We start from the raw sequence: 26,306 nt of genomic DNA on the forward strand, positions 1-26,306 counted from the left end.
ATAGCCAATGCATGTGCTGGACACTGGTCATTACAAGTTCCCTGGCTACATGATGGCCCCTCTGAACCTTGGGTTGTTTGGTATCAAACAACTCAGAATAATAAACCCACACTGATGCCAGTGTTGGATGTATTATAAAGTGTACTCAGTGGGCACCTTAGAGGTGCTCCTCCAAACTTAACAGCCCTGGTATGGTTGCTGACTGGTCCTAGCCAGCCTGTCACCACCAAACATGATTCTGGACTCCTGGAGTGAGAGCCTTTTGCTCTCAGGAGCCAGAAAACAAAGCCTTTCCTGGGAGGAGGTGTTACTCCTCCTCCCCAAGGCAGGCACCCTGCACCAGTGATCAGCTTCAAAGGCTTTAGTGCCTTTGAATTATGATCCCTCCCCTGCTCCTAGCAGCAGGTGGCTACCCAATGGTTTTGCCCCCACTTTAGGTGGGAAAACTAGCAAGGAAAGGAGGATGCCCACCACCCCTCAGGTGAAGCAGGCGAGGTGACCACTCCATTTCATTTTCCTCCATCCGGCATGGCAGGAAAATAGCCAATCAGGTTTAGGCATGTGACCCCCCCTTCCCACAGGAAGTGGTCACTTATTGGGTGTAGCTACCCTAAAGTAATTGGCCCATTGGACACTACCAGGTACTCCCCCTAAGTGCAGTATTAGTGGACATCCCTAGACCAACAGATCAGATTCGATGGATACAAGAAGACCAGGAACAAAGAAGACCTGAGGCATGAGAATAGGAGTCCTGCTGCACGAAGAAAAAGGCCTGCCTGCTGCTCCAAGGACTCAACAATCACTGCTGAGGTGTCTTCTGGAAACCTGAAGGACTCTACAAATCCCCAGAGCACCTCCAGCCTTCTGAAAATCACCAAGAACCCCCATCAGAGTAAAGGTATCACTCTCCTGCCCCAGCAGCCATGAAACCTGTGAAGTCCAGTTCACCGACCTACCGCTGACCAATGAACTGGACTCAGCAGCCCTCCTACCCATGTGCCAAGTTTGGTGGCACTGGGGATTTCAGGGCCTGAGACGTATCATTACACTGAGTTTTGGACTCCCAACACCGGACACCTAGAAGCAAAGTCCTCTCCGGATGCCCAAAAGCCCAGAAGCAAGTACCAGTCGAGGGACTTCAGGACACCCAAGATCCCTCCCCCCCCACCAGGGTGGCCCTGCTGACCTGCAAACTACCCTCCCAGTGACCCGCTCCTGGCTACAAGGACTTCAAGATGCATGACTCCTGGCTGACCTATCTGCACTGCATCCAGCCTCCTTGGCCCCTGCATCGACAAACCAGCTGTGCTCTAGAGGCCCCTAACCCATTCCCTAACCTTTACCCTCCAATGCGACCCACCGGGCTTACCTTTAACTCCATCTGTGCAGTGTGTTTCCAAGTGGTCTCTCTCTATGTTGTGCACCAGCTCCAAGAATTTCAGCCCGATTGAACCAGGAAACACACACACTTCTCTGGCTGGCCCACAGGACAACTCGACGACCTCAACCTAAAACTAGAAGGTGACACTTGTGAGAGCACTTTCTGATTTTATATGCATTTTTAAAGATTTTCCCATTCATTCCTATGGAGCGTAACTACACACAAAAACAGAACATTTTCTAAACTTTGAAAAAACATAACTAAAAGTACTTACCATAAATTGATGATCTTGGTCTTAAAAGTTTTTAAAAAAACTGAAGTATATTTGTAAATTGGTCTCGAGTTATTCTTCAAATGTATTGATACTGTGAGTACAACAAATGCTTAGCACATCTCCAAGATAAGCCTAACTGCTCACCCACACTACCACAGAAACAGAGCATTAGGTGGTCTGCTTTTTACCTCTGGATACCTGACGTGGGGTTGCTTGGGTGGTGCACATAATTTTTGTACAACATACGGAGAGCCAGCCACCTATATCCAGCAGACACGGGTGCACATTTTGGCCATCTCTGAATTGTCCTTGGGGGTTCCCAGACTGCTGCAGTGGCTACCAGAAATGTGGCTTGGGCTCCTTCAGATTTAATATCCTCAGTGCTTTTCCAGGGGGCCAGCCAACTGACCCTTGGAGTTTCTGCTTCAGACCGGGGATCAGCCTTTCCCTGAGCTAGGCACACAGAACAGGGTCCAAATTCCACTAGCCTAAAGTGCACCATGTGCAGTCAGTACAGTGTTACAGCCTCTCTTTGTACACTTTCAATGCATGCAGTGTGGTCTCCTTCTTGTCTTCTTTCCAGGTCCAGCGAGTACTCTGGGTGAACGTACCAGAGGTGCCATATTTATCCCTGGAAAGTTCCCTGAGGGGTCCGTGCAGTAACTAGCCAATGGGATACTGGGTGTCCTCCTACCTCTTGATGGAATTCTTGTGATGTGTTGCATCTGGATATCCTAGAATGTCACATTCCTGCCCCCTTTATGATGGCACAACCCTTAATCGGCCGTGAACAGCAAGGTAGCCCACCCTAGAGGTGTGGCTTCCTGGGGACAACGCACCCACTGTAGAACCAGTTTTAGGGTGAGTTTCCCACCTCTGGCCCTCTCTCCATACTGCCTACAAGGACAAAAGGCGTCCTGCTCAGGGGTGTTGGGCCAGGCAGCCCATTGAAGCCCGCCTCCAGGCTAATCCTGTGAATGGACATCCTGGTAGAGGAGGTGGCGCCTCATTACTGTGGTACGGCCTTTGTCCTTGACCTTGGGAGTTGTTCAACATATCCCCAGGCAGCCAGGAAGGTGTCTGTATGTGTGTACCTTTTTGAGGCCGCTGGCCGAGCAGAGCACAGAGTGGTCACTTTTCTAAAAGAGGCCAACTATTAATAGTGACACTAATTTTGACCTGAGCATCAGATCTCCTTTAATGTCACAATTACTTTTATACTTCACATGACCCAGTTTTGTAGACCCAGTCAAAAGTTAGCGTGGTGAGGATGTCACCCGGTAACCCTACCAACTTTACCCACAGCAAAGCGACAATTTGGAAGTGTTGCTGTTGAGACATAATGAAAGTCTCACTTAACACAAAACAGCTCCCTGCCATAGGGCTCTCTAGGCCTTCCTTAGGGGAGACTTCCATATAATGTTAAGGAGCAGGGTGGCTTTGCCATTAGTTTAAAAGGCAAAGTCAAACTGACTGTGAAAACACTGTCTTTCCAGTCTGCAGTGGCAGGTTGCGAGCCATTTCGTGGCTTGTCACACAAAGGGTGGCATAAGTAGTACTGCAGCCATGAGTGGACACTCTTCTTTACTTGCCCTGGGTACTGTATTCTAGGGTATAATAAGTAAGGCCTTTCCAATTGGGGGTATCCAATTCGAGATATACTTTGCATGGGGTTAGAACACTGGGAATGAGGTCTGGTTAGCATGCCTCATTGTACTCTGAGAATCGAAACACCAGCAGCATCAGTCCAAAAATGTGAGGGTGAACATTCAAAAAGAGGCATTTCCTTGCACTGCAGCATTAAGTAATTGAGGTGGCATATAAAGGACACCGTGAAATTATTGCCACTAAACACGCTCTACAAGACCAGGTTTGCTTTCCTCAGGTTTGCTTTCCTCATCTTGACAAGAGGTTTTAAAGAGAGTTGAAGGCCTATCCTTTGTGCAATTGCTTATCTCCTAAAATCACTCAACATGTCAGAATTACCAAAACTTGTGTGGAAGAGAATCACTTTTGATTTCTTTGGTCCTCTTGACAATGGACATCAATTGATGGTGATCATCAATGAATACTCCTGTTTTCCACTAATAGAGGATCACTTATCCATTACTCAAGAACAAGCCATTAAAGAGGTTAGATGGCATTTTTGAAACATATGGTGTTCCTTCAACTCTGAAGTCTAACTATGGTCCACCTCTCAGCAGTCAAGAATTTAGAGACTTTCTTGATCATCTAGATGTGAAGCATCAGAAAATCACACCTCTATGGCCACAAGCAAATGGCATTGATAAACGCTTTATGAGCACATTCAAAAAGACTGGCCAACGTGCTAAATTGGAGAAGCCTTGCTCTGAAGTCAGCTCTCAATGTTACTCTTCCATCTTCCATTAGCGGTCTCCGCATTCAATGACAGTTAAAAGTCCTGCCAGCCTGATGTTTGGGAGAGCCATGAAAGCCAACTTATCACAATCGACCAACAGAAGATCTACAACAGATGGTAAACTTCGGCAAACAGACTTGTGTAATCAACAAAGGATGAAAGTATATGCCTACAAGCGTTGATGTATCAGGAACATTGTTTTTAGTGAAGGATATCAACTATTGGTGCCACAACTGTGAAAACGCAAATCTGATTCGACCTTTGATGCTGAACCTTTCGAGGTTGTACCTAGCAAAGGACAAAAGGTGACTGCTCACTGCCCTGGAAAGTACATTACGTGGGTTTTCTGCCTCATCATTCACCAGTTCCTGATGTCAGAGAGGAGACTGGTTCAATCGAGACTGAGAGAGCCCCTTGACTACTCCTGTCTCTCCTTCACCAGTGCCAAACATGGATGATTCTCTTCTCTCTTCACAGCCTCATAGGACAGGATCTGGGTGTTTGGTCAGAACTCCACAACGACTTATAGAGGAGCTGCGATATATATATATATATATATATATATATATATATATATATATATATACATATATATATGTGTGTGTAAAAGAATTGCATTTTTTATTTAACAAGTGGGGAGATGTAGTCTCTTGTGAGTTGGCAATGACGGGACCCCTTTGGTTCCTTATTTACTCCGTAGAACTGCGATGTAAGTGTTTGGGTGTGGTAAATAGATTTTATGTCTGGAATGTTTAATTTGTGGTTACAGACAGAGCAATGAAGACATGTAAGACCAAGCTCCATGTGTGGTATGGTCAATTTTGAGTAACCTGGCTGGGGAGAATGCTACGTGCTGGGCAGCAGGGAAGCCAATGTAGTTCCATCAGGATGGGAGTGATGTGATCATATTCTTCAGGCCCAGCATGAGATGTACTGCAGTGTGCAGGATGGCCATAAGAGGTGCTAGTGTGGAGTCTGGGAGGCCATAGAGGTGAGCATTACAATCAGCAAAATGCCAGACTATGAGGGCTTGAACATCAGTTCTTAAGTCACTTTCAGAAAGAAATGGTTTGACTTTCTTTAGAAGAGAGAGCTAGAGTGAGAAATCTGGTTGTTGGTTTAGTGGAGTGTTAACCCTGCTCAAGCAACAGCCACAATCCCTTTCAGGGTGAACCACAAATTTAACTGAATTAACCCGTGCTTAACCCTCTGATAACTTGGCTCCAAAGCAGTCAGGCCTAAATTAGAGACATTGTGTAAAGTGTTTAAGCAGCATGCAAACAGTAATAAAGTGAAAACACAACCCCAAAACCCCCCACTCCAATTTAGAAAAGTAGAGTAAATTTTAATAAAAAATGTGAGACCAAAGCAAAGAAAGATCCATTTAGTTGAACCGGAGTTATGATTTTTTAAATTTGAGGGAAAAACTAGTACCTAAAAGATGAAAGCATCAACCATGAACACCTAGTCATTACAGACCTGATCAAAATAAAAACATATGGCAGACCGTGATGGAGAGTGAATCAGATACAAAAAGTGGATTGGGCCCGGTTGGCAATTACCTTCGAACGAGAAGAAAAATAAAACACAAAGTTCTGAGAAGGTAGAAGTTTATGTTTTAACAACTCTTTTTATTGGTTTTTGCTATTTAAACCAGAACAGTACAGTGCAAGATGTGCGAGATCCCCCATACATTTTTTTCCTAGGAGAGAGACTTACATAGATACAGCTACGTGATACAACATGTGTCAGAGTTGGCAACATATCACTCCACGCGATACAATAACACTATAATGTAACCAAGTCATATATAGCATCGACATACAAGAGTTCCGAATTTAACACAGTTGGTTGTCTAGACAATGGCAACTCATAAAATACCACCATCAATCACTCTTCTATATCAGTGCTAGCTTCAGAGCCTGAGGCCTCATCATTTGTAAAGCGCTCAACCAATTGACCCCATGCCATCAAATCTGTTGTTATTCTATCGTCTACCTGCCAAATGCATATGCTGCTCCTCCGCTACTACCCACTCCAGAAGATCCCTCAGTCAGAGATCAACCAAGGGCTTATCCAACCTATGGCCACCCTACGTCTAGTCAGGATGGGTTGCCAGCTTTGCAAGTTTGTGTGGGATCTTCTACTGCCTGTGTCTAGCCACCACTCTGAGTAGACATGGAGAAAGTAGAAGTTCAGCAGTGCAGGGCTGCAGGCGGTGTTCAAGGAGAAGGCGTAGTCAGGGAGTTGCTGGATGAAATTGCAGTGAAGATTTCCATGTTCAGACTTCAGTCTTTTTCTTGAAAGTCAATGATCTCCAGCGGAAAAAGGATTGAGACTGTAGCTGACGAGGGCTCGACTAGGCCGGACTGCAGGGTGAGTAAGGGGGGATGGTCAACTGTGTTAAAGGCAGCTGTGAGATCCTGCGTTATCAGGAGTCATCTTCATTTGTGATGAAGAAGGCATCGTCCACAATGTGTAAGGTTGTAGTCTCCTCACTACAACGTGATCTGAAGCAGACTGGTAGTCGTACATGAGATGGTTAGCATTAATGTGGTCCTTTGGTTGAACATAGACTGCCTTTTCAATGATCTTGCTTATTTGCCAATGAATGGTAGGTGAGCAATGGGACCTGTAGTAAATTTCTTTAGGAAAGGGAGGATCTATGATATAAATAGATAGATAAATATACATATATATATATATATATGTATATATATATATATACATATATATATATGTGTGTGTGTGTGTGTTGCTCTCTCTCTATATATATGTTTATGTGTATCTCTCTCTATATATACATTATGGCCCTCATTCTGACCCTGGCGGTGTCTCACCGCCAGGGCAGAGGGCAGAGGAAGCACCGCCAACAGGCTGGCGGTGCTTCCGGGGCATTCTGACCACGGCGGTAAAGCCGCGGTCAGAAAAGGGGAACCAGCGGTTTCCCGCCGGTTTTCCCCTGCCCCAGGGAATCCTCCATGGCGGCGCTGCATGCAGCGCCGCCATGGGGATTCCGACCCCCTTCCCGCCAGCCTGGTTCTGGCGGTTTTCACCGCCAGAACCAGGCTGGCGGGAACGGGTGTCGTGGGGCCCCTGGGGGCCCCTGCAGTGCCCATGCCACTGGCATGGGCACTGCAGGGGCCCCCTAACAGGGCCCCAACAAGATTTTCAGTGTCTGCATAGCAGAAACTGAAAATCGCGACGGGTGCAACTGCACCCGTCGCACCCCAGCAAATCCGCCGGCTCCATTCGGAGCCGGCTTCATCTTTGCTGGGGCTTTCCCGCTGGGCCGGCGGGCGATCTTTTGAAGATCGCCCGCTGGCCCAGCGGGAAAGTCAAAATGCTCCCCGCGGTCATTTGACCGCGGGGCGGTGTTTGGGCGGTTTCCGCCCGGCGGGCGGCGCCCGCCCCCCGCCGGGGTCGGAATGACCCCCTATATATTTGTGTGTGTGTAGCATACATATATATATATATATATATATATATATATATATATATATATATATATATATTCGTAACCAAGTCCCGGAATGCAGGTGCTCCACACAGCGGTCCTGGATGGGTTCCAAGAGACCCTAATATAACCTAAAACACTCCTTCCAATATCAGGAGAACCAGGACACCTCCAATATGAAAATTCAGTTTATTTCAGCACAAAATCCAACGCGTTTCGGCAACAGCCTTACTCATGGACATCACATAAATAAAGTGCTTCACATATATACAGCCCAAGTTGGTCATAGAAATAAAGATAAGAGTGAAAATAAAAATAAAAATAAAAATAAACAACAGACAAATCCTAATACACCCACAGAAGAACACGTATTTGTGGTGGCCATCTTTAAAGTGCACATTCAGTCTTAATACCATGTAATAAATGTTAAATAATTTTTAAATAGTTTTTAAATCACACTGATATCCCTCATAAGATTTACATTATCAAAAGACTTATTAAAAGTTACTTCTCATGATGTTACTCTTCAAACAATTGGTAGAAAATATAATAAATAAATAAATATTTGATACACCATTGCAAATTTATAAAATAATTCAATTTTTAAATATCTCAATTAAATATTACAATTAAATATCAAATACTAAATATTAAATATTTCATTTCCATGACGTTTGAGTAGAAATATCCATATATATTTTATCAAGTTAAAATCCAATATATTTTATAAAATATTTCATATAAATATTTAATACTCAAACCTATGTCTCAATTACTACCATTGTATCATGTACTGCCCAAGTGGGCATATACATTCGCAAGTAACTATCCTGGAGGATAACATATCATTTCTGATGTTATACATAAACGACCTCGTTCTACTAGTGCATCATGACTTCTTAACCCAAGTGGGTGGACATACAAATTTCATTCATAATAAAAAACTAACACCTCTCCATATCTTAATATACATTGAAATAACACCAACACTACAAAATACTATTGTAATAAAAAATGCTCATTGTACTACAAATCTCCACATATCTTCAAAATATATTAATTACTCTAGATGGATACTCAGTTCCTCACTCGAATTCAGCCCTACAGGTTCCAATGTCTCAAACTCAATTATGTATTTAGACTCCAAAGTGCGTAACGTCCTTACTCTAATACCGCCCCTTTTGTTGATCTTGACTTGATCAATGACCACAAATTTCAATAAATTCTCATTACCAGAGTGTTGCTTGAAGAAGTGCCTCGCTACCGGATAGTTTTTATCATAATTCTTGATAGCTCGTCTATGTTCCAGAACTCTTTTCTTTGCGCTATGTATCGTGCTCCCAACGTACAATTTGTCACATGGACATATCAGACAATAAACACAATAAGTTGTGTTACAATTAAAGTTCCCCCTAATTGTAAAACTGTCTGACATCCCTGGAACATTTAATGTTCTGCAGTTGTTACTAGTTCTGCAAGCTTTGCATTTCATACAACAAGCAAAACCTGCCAATTTAGTATTCTCCATATGTCCCTTCAGTGTTACATCATTACGACATAAATTGTCTTTCAAAGATCTATTTCTCCTAAAGGTTATTTGAGGATTGTCACCAATCCAATTGTTTATGGTGGAGTCAGTCTGTAGAATGTGCCAGCTTTTGCTAAGAATAGACCGTATTTTATAAGACTGATTGTTGTATGTCGTAATGAATCTGATTGGGTCATTGTCCTTCACCTGACTCTCATTCGTCCTATACAAAACATCATCTCTCTTCAAGGACTCTACTTTCCGTCTAGCTTGATTAATAACTTTAACCCCATAGCCTCTACTTCTAAATCTTTCACACATTACCTCACATTCCTTTTGGAAATCTGCTGTCTCACTACAGTTCCTCCGGGCTCTCAGCAATTCCCCATATGGGATGCTGCGTATCAAGGTCCCTGGGTGTGCACTATGGGCACAGAGCAAGCTGTTACCAGCTGTCGCTTTCCTAAACAATTTGGTCACCAATCTGTTATCTCTTACATAGACTTCCACATCAAGGAACTCAATACAATTTGGATTCACATGTTCAGTAAATCTCAAATTGTAATCATTATTGTTCAAGTCTTGTACAAATTGTCTAGCTCCTTTCTCATCACCCTTCCAGATTACAAAAATGTCGTCAATAAAACGGCACCATAGGACCACATTGACATCAAATTGAGTGATCACTTCAGACACCTGTTCCTCCCACCAGCCCATGAATAGATTGGCATAGCTGGGGGCGAAGCAGGTGCCCATAGCTGTCCCTTGCAACTGTTTGTACAGATGATCATCAAAAATAAATAAATTGTTCTTGAGACAGAACTCAATCATAGTACATAACATTTCTGAGTGAAAAAGGAAAGACAAAGATCTCGCTCTAAGAAAATGTCTAATAGCTTTTACCCCTAAGTCATGATCTATACTTGTATACAAGCTGGTCACATCTAGGGTCAATAATAAAAAGTCATCATCCCATTGAATGTCCTCGATGATTTTTAAAAAGTGTGTAGTGTCTCTCACATAGGAGGGTATTGACTCAACAAAGGGGCGTAGAAAATAATCGATATATTTCGAAGTATTTTCCAAAAGAGAATCCATAGCCGAAACTATAGGTCTCCCCGGTGGACTAACCATATCTTTGTGAATCTTCGGAAGGAGATATAGCACTGGGATCTTTGGATGATCACACTTAAGAAATAGGAACTCGTCCCATTCTATCATACCCTGATCTTTCCAATCTATAAGCATGGCATGATATTTCTCATTCATTAATCTCACATCACCCCAGCTCACTTCCTCATAACATTGGACATTACTGAGCTGTCTCACTCCCTCTGCCACATATTTGCTGGTATCCTGAATAACCACATTGCCCCCCTTGTCAGACTGTCTAATGACAATAGTGAGATCTTTTTTCAATTCTTGGAGAGCTTGCCACTGCTCACCCGATAGATTACTATTTTTCACATTCAATACACCATATTTCAACTTTTTCAGTTGTTTGGTCATTTCTCTTTCAAAAACATCAAGAGCATCACACTGGATGGCAGGAAGAAAGGTCGATTTCGGTTTAAACTTGCTAGGACATGTACTGTCTAAGGCGATATCTAATCCCATCAAATTTAGAATAGGATCCTCATGAGCATCCACCCCCTCACACAAATCCATTGCTGTGTGAAGTACATCAATATCCGAAATGCATAGTTTACTCTCATTATCTCTTACCACCACTTTCTCATTACTTTTAACTTTAGTATGGTACCACTTTTTTAATTTCAATTTTCTGATGAATTTGAAGGTGTCAATCCTAGTTTGAGTATAGTTAAAACCACCAGTTGGGCAAAAGGATAAGCCAAGAGAAAGGAGATCCTCTTCAACAGCAGACAATACTCTGCTGGAGAGGTTAACGACATTCATAGTTTTTACTTGCGTGCACGAGTTACCACTCCCAAGGGCTTTGCGTCTTCTCCTGCGCCCCCTCTCCTTGGCTTGTCTGTTCCTCTTCCTCTTCCTCTGACTCCTCGTCCTCTGCCCCTCTGGGGATGAATTCCTTTGTGTTGTTCCAACCTTCCCTGATTCAACAGTCTGAATTGTTTTAAAAAATTCGATCTATCCTTTTCTTTGTCTGATGTCAAAGCCCCAGACACAACCGTATCAGGCACATCCGAGAGGTTCCCATCCGAAATGTCACTTTCTTCTTGTTCCTCAACTAGCTGACTTGCTTGTTCAGTATTCCTTACATCAACATCAGTACTACCCTCATACATATGGTCGTATTTTCGTTGAAAGGTTAAGATTCGACCAGCCTGATAATCTTTAAAGTCTCGTATATATTTTCTTTGCTTCTTGCCAGTGATCTCTTCCTCTAGTTTGCACAATTTCTTCTCCAAACCCTTCATATACTCATCAAACATTTCTTGCGTAACCAATGACAGTAGCTCTAGTCTCACTTTCTCCATCTCCTCCAGAAGTTTACTTCTATCCTTTATTGCATACTTAATCAATATACGCATCATGTTAAGTGAGCTCAGTTTCGAATTTTCAGCCCACTCCTCCAGCATTTCTGGGTCAGGATCCTCATACGTTGGTATAGTATAAATTCTCAAACCTCTGGGGACACGCCCTACATCAATATATCTTTGTAGTGATTCCACCTCCCACCATTTAGATAGTTCCTTTTTGTGCAATTTTTCCATTTTGTCACATAGGGTTTGCAATTTCACTTCTACCTTCATATTACAACCACCCAGCTGAGCATTGGATCCATCCTCCATCTGAGCAAAAAATAATTTATCCGATTTCTCCTTTCGTCGTGCTTCCAGTCCGGAAGCCATACTTGCTGAGACAAATTGAATAATTTCCTCCAAACAAATAAACACTTATATCTCTGTTGTTATTCTGGATGTGGACAATACAACTTCAAATCTGATGCATTGGCCACTCTGTTCCTGTAATCTGCTACAATTAGGGACTGATTCACATCAGGGATGTTCAAAAACACCTCCAAATATTTATAATACGGCCGAGAGTAAGCCAATTGTAACTAATGATTTAATGGCAATCTTTTTCTGATCATCCAATTTTCCACTGGTATGTCAATAAATATTATTGTACATTCACAGTCGCAAAACCACCTTCGTTCACTTCCCACAGCAAATGAACATCTCACTGTGATTACGTCCTTCAATCGCTCTTCAAACAGCGAACGCCTTCACTCTTGACGTTTCTCTCGTACCGACGCTCATCTGCAGCATTGGTACAGGTCTGCGCGACTACTTCCAGCGTCCCAAATCAATAGTATACTGCTCCAAAGTGCCGTTTTTGTTTCCTCCTTCCGCAAATGGTGAGTTTTAATTCCAGATGCACAGGAGAGAAAACAAACGCTTGTCCATTGACAGCCTGCGATATACACTAAAAGCGTAGCGCACGCCCCTCCGATGCTAGTAAACGGTTAATGCCGTCGCCCATGGGTTTCCGCTCCTTAATCTGTTTGCTTGGAAATTACTTCGGGGTGTAGACGAGCTGACGAGCACTTCCACTCCACTGAGCACAGTAAAATGTGCCGCGCAGCCACGCCACACCCTCCGGCTCCGAAAGCAAAAGGCAAAACCTCACTCGTAAAGTTTCTCCGACACCACACCGGTGCCGTCGTCTCGCACCGTCCCGCGTAGCCTTTCAACGACGTCTCTTCTAAAGCATATATAATTTCAAATTGGCACTCACTCCATAATTTACACGACCTCACGTGTGAAATCAAATCTCCTGTTGTAGTTCCAATACAGGGGCTCCTGCATTTGCAAAAAATAATTCGTAACCAAGTCCCGGAATGCAGGTGCTCCACACAGCGATCCGGGATGGGTTCCGAGAGACCCTAATATAACCTAAAACACTACCTTCCAATATCAGGAGAAACAGAACACCTCCAATATGAAAATTCAGTTTATTTCAGCACAAAATCCAACGCGTTTCGGCAACAGCCTTACTCATGGACATCACATAAATAAAGTGCTTCACAGATATACAGCCCAAGTTGGTCATAGAAATAAAGATAAGAGTGAAAATAAAAATAAAAATAAAAATAAACAACAGACAAATCCTAATACACCCACAGAAGAACACGTATTTGTGGTGGCCATCTTTAAAGTGCACATTCAGTCTTAATACCATGTAATAAATGTTAAATAATTTTTAAATAGTTTTTAAATCACACTGATATCCCTCATAAGATTTACATTATCAAAAGACTTATTAAAAGTTACTTCTCATGATGTTACTCTTCAAACAATTGGTAGAAAATATAATAAATAAATAAATATTTGATACACCATTGAAAATTTATAAAATAATTCAATTTTTAAATATCTCAATTAAATATTACAATTAAATATCAAATACTAAATATTAAATATTTCATTTCCATGACGTTTGAGTAGAAATATCCATATATATTTTATCAAGTTAAAATCCAATATATTTTATAAAATATTTCATATAAATATTTAATACTCAAACCTATGTCTCAATTACTACCATTGTATCATGTACTGCCCAAGTGGGCATATACATTCGCAAGTAACTATCCTGGAGGATAACATATCCAAGCCAACATGGAATGAGCAAATGCCACCCCTGCCATGTGTTTCTCTATCATTATAGCTTTTCAGCAGTTTAGCTTTGTCCAGACACAATGCAGCACCCTGTAAAAGTCAAAACAATCCCTTTCTGGGTTAGGGTGACGCATAAAGTATGAAAAAAAGAAGAGAGAACTCCTGATAGATCCCAAGCCACAATATTACAGCTTTGGATTGGTAAAATATCATCCAAGCCATCCTGGAATGAGAAAAAGAAACCCCTGACATGTGTTTTGCTATCATAATAGCTCTTCAGAGAGGTTTAGCTTTGTCCCGGCGCAACGGAGCACCCAGTATAAGTCAAAACAAATGTTTTCAGGGTTAGAGTGTCGATCTATACCGGGTGCTCCCTTGTGTCTGGACAAAGCTAAACCTGCATCACCCCACTCGCCAGCTGTATTTTAGCCCTGGGGCCATGATAGTAATGGGGAGGGGGACATGTGGACTCAATCCTGGGCCAATTTTGGCCCCGGGGACCCTATCCTTAGGGCCCGGCTGCAATTAGAAAGGGGAGGAGGTCACACAGCCCCCCCGGAGCCAATAATGGCTCTGGAGACACCATCCCTCAGAGCCAGTTCCTGCTATGTCCTGGAGTGTCCACCTCTGGGACATAGCAGTTTCCCTGTCCACATCGGTGCAGGCAGAAAAACATGTGCTTTACTCTCACTTGGTGAGAGCAATTTCAAAGCTACCACCAAGTCACAGCAAACATGAAGTCTGCTCCCACCCACTGTTACCATGAGGCAGGCAATGAATATTGCTCCCACCCATAGGGAGCAGCATTTTTAGCTGCTCCTTGAGGGTGGGAGCAATGCCAGCTGCTGCTGAATGTGAGGAGCTGGCTGGGGCCACAGGGGCCTTTGGGCTCCCTCTACAGCCCCAATCAAGGATGCAGTGGATGACCTGAGTGGACCCTTTCTTGGATGGGCCCCGGGCGATGGTGTATCTGGGCCATATTAGCCTGGTGATGGGGACTGCCAAAGGCTGTGCACGGGGGAAGTTGAATTAACATATGGTAATTAAATATTACTTTACATTTGAAAAAAACTAGAATTTCATAGAAAAAACAAAGGTTACAGGGATGTTCTAGTTAGGAAATAGAGTTAAAAAAAAATGTAGAAATTTACTAAAAACCAAAGGTTAAAGGGACGTTATAGTTTGGTTCTGATGTTACGCACACAAAACCATAGAAATTCAGCAGTTACAGTTAGATTTATCTCACATAACTTTAACTCATGCCCTACGGAAACTATAACTCGCCCCCTTGCCATGCAATGCTAATTATCCTTACATATTACATCACTCATGATATTGTCTAATACATCATTGATAATATCACTACAATATTTGCTGTAAAATTATTGATGAAAATACTCTGCATGGAAGGGGTGCGAGTTATAGTCACCTTTTTTTTGGTGTAAGTCAGTTCAGTAGTTTTTGAGAAATTAAGGGGAAAAAAATGTGCATATATACGGACCGAAGGATTCGCAACCCTTGTTGATCTTCTGCTGAGATCCGATTGGCTGTCAACACTTCAAACAGGAAGTGTTGGCAGCCATCTTGGGACTTGGTAGCTGACTCCCAGAAAAAAAAGTAAAAAAAAATAAAAAAGGGGCCAGTGTACAGACACCCTGACCCCTTAGCTCTGGTGCTGAGGTCCTCCCTAGGGCTAAAAGGCCTATTTTAAAACATTTTTGCTTTGATTCATGGCAGATCTGACAAAAAATGTTTAAAAAAATGAGGCGCGGGCTTTGTGTGTTTTTAAGCCTCCGGGTGGGATAAGTCCTGGGTCATTCATTTTTTGTTTAGTGCAGGGGGTTTTCCCTGGGGACCACCACCTCCCTGGGGCTATATTATTTATGGCGTGGGGGAAGCCTGTCACCCTTCCCCACAGCCCTGGGGACTGCCACCTCCCGAGGCTTCAATTAATGATGAAGCAGGAGGGCCATCCGGCATTCCCTGCTGCCCCAGGGACCTCCTCGGGCTTTATGGATTTAAAAGGGGGGTGCCCGGCCCCTCCCCTGCCCTGGGAACCACCACCTCCCTGGGGCATTGTGTATATTGCGTGTGGGAGGGCCACAGCCCCCCCTCACTGCCGCAGTGACCACCACCGCCCTGGGCCAAAGATCAAAAAATAGTGAAGGGTGGTAGCCCCTGGGACCACCACCTCCCTGGGGCTATATCTTGTTGGAGGGGGGTCCTGGGGACCACCATCCCCTACAGTTGGCTCCTGCTATGTCGCAGGGTGCTTTGAAGCTGCTGCCAAGTCACAGCAAACACTCCTGTTTTTGACAAGCAGGTCCCACTGTCAGAAAGTGGCGCTTTCATCTCTGTCCCCTGCAGGCAGGTGTGCGTGCAGAGAACAGAGATGAAAGGTTTGCTTCAGCAACCACGAAGCTGCTGTTAAAGCAGCTCTGTGATTTCTGAAGCAGTGGCACCACAGAGGAGGCCTTGAAGTTTCCCCCACATTGCCAGATAGCCCGTAAAGGGCATTTTCTTAAGTAAAATAACAAATAAAAAAAAAATGTAGGGACCATGGGGCGCCTTGAGTGCTGCCTTCACGGTCCCAGAAAGCCCATAAAGGGCAAAAAATAAATAAAAGCAATAGCTCAGCGTGAAGGTCGCAGGCCTTCACACTGAACACTGTGGGTTTGGGTCTAGCTGGACTTGTTCACTCTTTTTTTTAACTACAAAGGTTTAAAGGTGAAATAAAAGGTGATTTAAAAAAAAAATACAAAATACATGTTTCTTTTTACATTTAACAGAAATATCTTGTTCTAACTATCATACATCAAAGCCTAAAAAAGTCTCTCTCACTCTATTTCTCTCTCTCTCTTTTTCAATCCCTTTCTCCCACTGAGACACCCATTGAGTCTCTTACACAGCCACTCAAAAACCCACAAACCCACTGAGACACTCATGCGCCCACTCACAGACCCACTCAGACTCTCACACACCCACTCACAGACCCAGTGACACATTCATGTACCCACTCACAGACCCGTGCACATACTGACACACCCACTAAAACACTGGTATACGCACTCTCACACCCAGACAGACATTCTCACAGCCGCTCATCCCCAGATACACTCTCTCTCACCTAATCTGACACCCAGAGAGGCTGTGGCCAACTTCCACTGCGCACAGTCAAAGAGCAATGCTCAGCATGGGGTTGGGTGATTAAGGGGATTGGCCACAGGGACTGTCTGCAGGCCAGTCCTTGCGGGCAACCCGGACTGCACACGGGTGAAAGTCGTGCACCTTGCAAGGTTGGGTGCCTACAGGAGGTTGGCCTAAGGGCCTGGCCATAGGCCAGGCTCTGCTTTTGCGTGGCAGTAGTTGGATTAACGTATAGTAATGAAAATTACTGTACGTTAAAAAAAATGAAAAAAACAAAGGCTACATGGACATTATAGTTAGGAAATAGTATTAAAAAAAACATAGAAATTCACTTCAAAAACAAAGGTGCTAGTTATATTACCTTAGGGCATGAGTTATAGCTACTGGAGGCAACTCTAACTATAACTGGTGGAATTTCTATGGTTTCATATGTTTAAAATGTGAGCCTAACTATAACATCCCTGTAACCTTCGTTTTTCAAGTGTATATATATATATATATATATATATATATATATATATATATGTATAAAGAAATGCTGTCCTCACTGGCGTGCTAGGGCGCATTTTCATTAGTTGGTGGTGCCGGTTGTTTGGTAGGACATCCGCATATCACTTATTACTGATTCTCTTGGATTATAACAAAAAGAAAACCGCTCTCCGAGGTTCTACCATTACTCTACTTCCTTTAATTCGTGAGCTCAACAAAAAACAAACAATGTCAGGACTCCCCTGACACGTTTCGGTCTCACCAGACCTTGTTCACAGGAACTTCCTGTGCATTCCTCTGGCGCTTTAAATATACAAACACCCACAAATGTACAAACAAAAGACCAATTTCAATCACGCTTTGTTTTGAGATGTAAACAAAGCGTGATTGAAATTGGTCTTTTGTTTGTGCATTTGTGGGTGTTTGTTTGTGTATTTTTTGTTGAGCTCACGAATTAAAGGAAGTAGAGTAATGGTACAACCTCGGAGTGTGGTTTTCTCTTTATTATAATCCAAGAGAATCAGTTATATATATATACTGGCAGTCACCAGTAAGTAGTTATAGTTAGGACCTAGTTTCCTTTGAAAAAGCATTTTATGTTTATGTTTTGCTACTAACTATATTTATATGCACATACACATTCACTCAGAGAGATAATTGCACCTTTAACTATGCAAATATGGTGCTATACTGCAATTTAGGGGTTATGGGTCACCATAAACTATAAGGTGGAACACAGAGTGCCTTGTAAAATTCATCATACTTAAAGGCTTGGAGGATGCACCAGAACTATGAGGAATTATGTTTTAAAACACTAAATTAAGTACTGTAGGCAACATTTAGTTGACTGTAAACAAACAAGTTAAAAAATATGTAATGATGTAGAAACGGCACAAAATACTACAAAAATACCAGTCACTTTGATCTAAAAACACATTTCTGTGTGAGACTGTTGACACTGTTCTCTGTGAGGTGAAGTCAAGAAGGGGAATCAGAGAATAGAATTAGAGCAGCCCGGTTTTTGTTTTAATTTTGATAAATTAATGTTGATTAAACAAGTCACAAAGTTCAAATCAAATCAAATCATTAACATTTATAAAGCGCGCTACTCACCCGTGCAGGTTACACTGTGCGGAGTGGTTTAGGGATTTTGTTTTGGTTGTGAAATCTATATTTCCAAAGAACCTATCAAATATTTCCCATATTTCGTAGGTACTTATTACTCATTGTTAAATTAGTGAAAAAAGTTTGAAACGTCGCAGAGCTTAGCCATAGCATATTGTTTAATTAGCATTCTATTAGTGAATGGCAAGCATAACCATAACTTATGAATACAATCACTTTGAGTTAATAGTTATGCAGGGCTGACAGTAGCTTCTACAATTTCTGAACACAGCCTCTGCGTATTGTTGGTTCAGCAGTCTATTCATTAACGTTGAACATTCTAATGCCTTTCATGGTCTACTAAAGCTCTGCCTTGCTGGCAACAGCTTAAGCATTCTCTGAACATAATCATCGTCTGTGGTTTAATCAACAATATATGCATTACAGCTAAACATTCTAATTGCAGTCAGTGTCTTTTGGTAGCTCTGTGCTGCTAGAAGAGATCTGATTTTGATAGCAGGAATGTGTATCATTAAACTGGGTGACAATAGTCACCAGCTATTTCAGTGCCAAAAGACCCAAAACTTGGGCAAATATGTGCTTTTTAAATACAAGTTATGTTATGTTATGTTTTAAAAAAGCATGGTTTATCTGAAAACCTGCACTTTTCACTACATAATTTGGCTTTTTTTGTACAGAAGAAAATTGTATAGTCTAGTATTTCAATTATTGCTTTCAATAAACCTTCTCCTGTTTGAAAAAACATTTGTTTAACGCTCATTGTAGCTAGGTAAGCCTGTACATTCAGGAGTACACAATAGATCATTTGTGAAATGTGCTTCTATGTTGCCATCTCGAGGTTCTGTTGTAGTGACGTTTACAGACCATCCATTCTTTGACTTTGTGGTTTATGATGTATATATATATATATATATATATATATATACATATATATATATATATATATATATATATATGTACACAAAACGGTCTGCAAGGTCACATTCTTTTTTGCTGGTGCTTTCAGGAGGTCAGACCAGCTCTGATAAATGTGACAAACAAAAGAGGAAAGCACTCCAAGCAGATATTACTCTTTAATTTTAGTTTCTAAACAGTTGACGTGTTTCAACATCACAGGTCTTGTTCATGACTGTTAGTCGTACTTCCATATTCACAATAAATACCTTTCAGAGAAACAAAGCATTCTGGTTCTCGTAGTCAAGGTGTATATGTGTATGAAAGGAATTACAAAAATAAAACTCTTTCAACATTTCTTGTGGATTTCCTGATTTTGCTAACTTTTTTAAGATTTTTAAAAAATATATAAATTATCTTACATTCATTATTACACCTTAACTGCTCAGTGAGAATCAATTATTTTTAGTGTACATCCTAATATTCTTATGCTCGGAATTCTTCTCTTTTTCCATACCCATTTGCTTGTTGTGATTATTACTTTTTAGTGTAATACAGTTTCTTCCTTTATATTCAACCCCTCCGTGAGATATATTTTATAACATTTCTTTCCAAAATTTCAACTTGATTTCTATTTCTCTTTTTGCTTCATTACATTTCTTATATTCTCCAATGATAATCACATTTGACCACAATTTTCCATCTCCAATTAGATATGCATATGAAGTTCTTCATCCAGGTTTAAACCTGCTGGATATTTAGTTTTGATTTTCATAATATATCATGACTCTTTTCTCCTTAATGATAAAGTCCTAACCCCTCCTTTCAGTAGTTGAGGTACTGTGTCTATACCATAATATTGTACATTTCTCCATGTGAAATCTGAGTGTATCCTATTAATATGTCTTGCTACTGCTTATGTTGTATCATTGTTTTCTATAGCTCTAATATGTTCTAGAATTCTTTTTTTTTAACTGGCAAATTGTGCTTCCAACATATCTTAACCCACACTGACATTCTAGTACATATACAACATATGTTGTTTCACAGGTGATCCTTTGACAAATTAATTTTTCTTCACCTTTTGCATCTCTGTATGATTTCATGTATCTACCAATTGTACAGGCCTTACAATGAGAACATTTTTTAAAACCTTTGTTCAACTATTCAAACCAAGCATCACTTTGCTTATTCTCAGAATAACTATGTGTTAGCACATCTTTGATTGATGGGGGCTTTTGAAAAAGTGATAGAAACTGATGGACCTATTTTCTTACTTATATCGGGATCTTTCCTTAGTATGTGCCAATATTTTTTTAAACTATCTCTGAGGTTATTACTTTCCTTGCTGTACAATAGTATAACCCTTGGTTTTAATATCTGTGATTTTTCTACAGTCAGATTCTTTTGTTGGCTACATACTAGCATGTTATTGCGATTCTTCTGTCTGGCTTATGTCTCTTTGTTTGTACCCTCTTGCCTTAAATCTATTGATCATAGTTTCCCCATGCTTTTCGAATTCTCTTTCAGTTGAGCAGTTCCTTTTCAATCTTAGAAATTCCCCCAGTGCGATATTCTTAACTACATGTTGTGGATGGAAAATTGATCCATGTAAAATTGAATTGTTAGAGGTTTCCTTTCTATATAATGTTGTTTGAAATTGGTTATTTTCCACATACAAATTTATATCTAGAAAATTGATTTTCATCTTATCAATTGTGTATGTAAATTTCAACCCAACAGAGTTATGGTTCAAAACACTGAAAACGATTTCAAAGTCCTTTTGAGTGTCTTTCCTAATGAAGAAGAGATCATCTATGTATCTTATCCAAAGTACAACCTTTTCCATGTGTTCATGGTTGTATTCATTCCAAGCAATTTCTTTCTCCGACCATCCCATCGTTACATTTGCATAACTGGGAGAAAAAGCCACTCCATGGCAGTTCTGCACTTTTGTTTATAAATGTGCTTATCAAAAATAAACACATTTTTGTTCAGACATAAATTTATCATGTCTATTAGCATCATTGAATGTTGGTATTCCTTCACACTTCTTTCTTTAAAAAAATATTCAGTGGCATGCATCCCTATTTCATGTTGTATTGATGTATACAGGGCTTTCACATCTATGGCAACTGATTGGTAATCTTTCTGCCATTAGATGCCAGCCACAATGCAAAGTAGGTCACTAGTATCCTTGGTATATGAACTTAAATTTTGTACCATGGGAGAAAAATAATACTCTATTTATTTGGCAATATTTTCAAACACTGAACCGCATGATGAAACTATTTGTCTACCTGGAGGATTCCTCAAATTTGTATGAATTTTTGTTAGGAAATAAATTGTTGGTAATATTAGATGTTCTACTTCTAAAGATTTCAATTTATCATCATTAATCATTAGGTCCGAGTGCCATTGTTTCAATTTTGCATTAATATCTTTCTTGATACTTAAAGTTAGATTGAATAATAATTTGATGTAACTATCTGTGTCATTTAGTTGTTGCATTGCTTTCCCAAAAAACGCTTTTCTATCCAAAATTACTGTGGGGCTCATTCTGAGCCCGGCGGGCGGCGGGAGCCGCCCGCCTGGAGGGAGCCGCCAAATGACCGCACCGCGGTCAAAAGACCGCAGCGGCCATTCAGACATTTCCTCTGGGCCGGCGGGCGCTCTCCAAAAGAGCGCCCGCCGGGCCAGAGGAAATGCCCCTGCAACGAGGACGCCGGCTCAGAATTGAGCCGGCGTAGTTGCAGGGGTGCGACGGGTGCAGTTTGCACCCGTCGCGTATTTCAGTGTCTGCATTGCAGACACTGAAATACACAGTATTGGCATGGGCATGGGCACTGCAGGGGCCCCCAGGGGCCCCGCGGCACCCCCTACCACCATCCTGTTCCGGTAGGGGGTGTCAGAATCCCCATGGCTGCGGAGCGCGCTCCGCAGCCATGGAGGATTCCCCAGAGCAGCGGGAAGTCGGCGGGAGACCGTCAACTTTCCGCTTCTGACCGCGGCTGAACCGCCGCGGTCAGAATGCTCGTGGGAGCACCGCCAGCCTGTTGGCGGTGCTCCCAGAATGACCCCCTATGTTTCCACCTTTATTGGCATGTTTGATGGCAATGGTCTTATTATCTTTTAATGTTTGAAGTGCTTGTCTGTCCCCTAGAAATACATTTTCCAATCTCCCATTGTTTTCCATTTTTGTAATTTTTTCCAAATCCAGATTTGATCCATTTTATTTCCAGGTGGTAACATTGGACATAATTTGGGTTTTGGTTTAAAATTACTGTATCGGTATCTATCTGAATCAATGTCACATAATTGTAGTAGCTGAGTATCAGTCATATTTTCTATATCTTTGTGATCTTGCAATTCCAAAATTGTTCTTAAATCAGGTACTTGATTTATCCTCATCTGGTTGGATTGATATGATTGGTATTCTGTGATTTTATCCTTATCCTTTTTGGGATTTTGTGCATGAATTTTGTATTAGCTTCAGTTTCCTTGTAAATTTGTATAAATCAATTTTTGTGTCTACTTCATTGTAATGTATCTCTGGACAAAAAGATAGACCTTCATTTAATACCTTATGTTCCATAGATGTTAGAGTATAGCTTGAGATATTCACCACTAAATCTTTTTGTTCTTTTTCTAAATTAATTGTTTACCAATTTATTTCTTCCTGTCGCAAAGAGAATATGTTTTTCCCGAGCCATCTTCCACTTTTTCTTTTCCTTTTCCTTTTCCTTTTTTTTTTTCCTCTGTTCGTTCCTCTCTGAAAGGTTTTTATTCTGAATATGGAAGTAGGACTAACAATCGTGAACAAGGCCTGTGATGGTTGAAACGCGTCAACTGTTTAGAAACTAAAAATAAACAGTTATATCTGCTATGGAGTGTTTTTCTTTATATATGTATATACGGCACACACATCTGGGCACTCAGCCATGCAAGCTGAGTGTCAGCAGGTGTATAGGCTACTGCCAACTTACACTAACCAAAACCTTCCTTACTTTAGAAGTGTTGCCAAAATAATAGATGATGGACGGAATGCTGGGCTAATCAAACATCCACCACCAGTCACAGATCTGGGTTTAATCCATCGTTTTTTTGCTCACCATGCCACCCCAGTTTGGACCCAGCCATATGCAAATCAGTCTTAACCCTGCTCACAATAGGAACAGTCCAGCCTGAACACTCAGGCCAGGTCCTCCTTGGACCAGAAACAAGGCTCCTGGGACCGGTTTTGGGGTATCACCTCTCATCAGCCAAACTAGCTTAAATCCAGTGGCACAGGGACCACAGCACACAATCTCTGCGCTATAATATAATTTTATTTGGACAAGACCATCAGTCCACTTGTTCTATCCCTCAAGAAAAGACCAGAAATATTCAACAAAATATATATGACAAAAGGTATATGGAATTGTATGTAAGTATTGTGTATCAATCTAACAACATTTACTCCTATGCCAGAAATTAAACCCATTTTTCTTTAGACCAACACAGCTGTTATGCTATGTTATTCTTTCAGAGTTAATTACTGCAAAAATAACCAACGTACTGAGTGTCTTAGAGTTAGTACATATTATGGTTATTCTGCATTTGTCTGTGCCAGCTCGAATTGTCTGAGTTTAGTGCCAGCATTTAACTACATCTAGTCCCAGTGAGCTCTGAGATCAATGCACATCCCTCAATGATTTGTGCAACACTTAATAACTACGATGGGATCAGCCTCTCTCAATATTTGTCCTGTGTGGGCTGTAAATTTACAAGATTGCCATTATAACATCATATTGTTTAGATGCTGTAAACATTCATTTACAATAAAGCCCCATTAGGCTAATATTGTCCATTTCTTCTATGCTAATGTCCCATGGGTTCAATTTCAATACTTTAGAATGGAAGAATGTCCTAAATAGATATCAAGGGGAAAATATAATAATCAGAAGTCTGCGTCAACTATCTTTCAACTATGTCCGTGTTACATTCAAGTTAAAAATTCCCATTTCCTTTTTCAATATATCTCTAATATTGTGCTGTTTGCCTGACAAGTGTATGAGGTAATAAATCATAATGCCTCTCATTTCCCTTCCTCCATTTAGTCCCTTATTTTGGGTATCAGTAAGTGTTCCACTCATGTCAAAACAACTTTGTGGCTGCTTTGAGGAGAATATGATGAGGACATCCTCTTTCTTTAAATCTTGATAGCATGATGGATTTCTCCTTCTCACAATTGTCATTACTGTTACAATTCCTGTGGGCCCAAACTATCTCTTCATATAGGATACTTTACTTCAGGCGAGTATGATGGTGACCGCTGGCATACAGTAAACAACGACCATATGTTTCCTTCAATCTTTACCCTCCAGGTAGGTTACTGTAGGATAGCCCATAATATATGTAGAACCCTAATCACTCTCAGCAAATCCCCTCAAAAACTCTTTGGCTAATTCCATAGTGTGAACAATCCATTAATACATCTCAGCCACAGGTGTATGTTACATGTGTATCTTTCTGCTTCCAGGGTACAAATCATCTGCTCTTCCCACCAGCCCATGAATACATTTGCATGTGGGGGGCAATGCAGGTTCCCAAGGCTGCACCGTGTAGTTGTAGGAAAAGTCTATTACCAACAAGAAAACTGTTATGTTCTAAACAATATTGTAACATAGCTAGGCTGTCCTGTTGTTGCTGTTTAATTGTTTTTGCAGTGTTTTCCAAACCTTTTATGCTTATCAGTACTTAGTCAGCTGTCTAATAATCCTTAAAATAGACAAAACTGTGTTTTCTCCAGTGTTTAGAAAACATGTTTTTTCCAGTGATTCTTTTACAGTATATATTAAATTTAAAGGCGAAGTAATGCAGGGTATGTAGTCTTTCCATTGTCAGTACATCCAATGGACATATGTTTGACTGTCTGAGCTTAGACAGTCTGTGTATCACACTCTCACTCACAGCTCATTACCGCCTCTCATATCTCATTACCTCTCAGATTCATTATGTTAGGACTCTGCCTATTTTACAGGACTATTAATGGATTAGAAGTAAACAACTACAGTAATATTTTCAAACGTTTTAATAAATAAATACATTCCTGGACACAGTTATGAGTCAAACACTTACTCCATGCAGAATATTATGACACTGTAGGGGTGGTCAACCCTGTCAACAGTGTAGTACCTTCTGAAGCCTTTGAAACTTTGAATTACCCCAGATTAATTTGTAGCCCTGCATTCTAAAGCACTTGAAACTTGATGATCTAAACATACTCACCCTGCTCTATTCTGCACTCATTGCCTGACTTGAAATTATGTTGTTAAGTGTACCTTTAGGTTAAAAAAAACAGCACTAAAGTGTAGTTGGGTAAAATACCAGAATTATTTGACAGTTTTACACATATCAATGGGATACCTTTGGTATGTGGATTGTACTATGTTTTCACCACTATCCCATGTGGATGGTGATAACACTCATTTCACAGGTAGCTATCACTACATCGTGGATTGAATGCTTAAAACATGGGGCGTTTGACAGTTGATCAGGTACATATACTAACTAGTTATGAAAGGGAGCTGTTGTATCAAAGGATGTTACTCATTCTAGATCTGAGGGTACATGTGATACTACATCTTGGCCAAGATTCTTTTGAACCTGCATTTCACTAGTCGTTAAAATAATCAAATACTGCCAAAAGATAAAATAATATTTTAATATTTCCAAATTCTCCTCAGTGTATACAATAACTGGATCAAACCTAAGTTCTGCACCTTTATTTCGAGCATACAAAACTGGAAGAAAAAAATGGAGAAAAAACCATTGTTTAGTGACATCCATGAGCAGCAAACTACAAGCCCAAAAAACGTATACAAGACTTTCGTACTGCTACCTTCTGTAGCAAAGTTACATTGCGTAGACCCTTCAGAAAGAAAGAAACATGACTCATTCTCTCTCACATTACTTTCTTTAAATAGCTTTTTAGTTTGTGATTGTGCAAGTGTTTACTAGCATTTATCAGCATAAACGAATG

At 41.0% G+C, this 26,306-nt stretch overlaps 1 protein-coding gene across 1 annotated transcript in view; it reads left to right on the forward strand.

Moving 5' to 3' along the window:
* Positions 1-26,306, forward strand: part of CA10 (carbonic anhydrase 10) — a 683,032-nt gene that overhangs the window by 11,954 nt on the left and 644,772 nt on the right. The gene's annotated exons all lie outside the window — the stretch shown is intronic.

This window comes from Pleurodeles waltl, chromosome 7, assembly GCF_031143425.1.
Source record: "Pleurodeles waltl isolate 20211129_DDA chromosome 7, aPleWal1.hap1.20221129, whole genome shotgun sequence".
In the NCBI taxonomy this organism is placed as follows: domain Eukaryota; kingdom Metazoa; phylum Chordata; class Amphibia; order Caudata; family Salamandridae; genus Pleurodeles; species Pleurodeles waltl.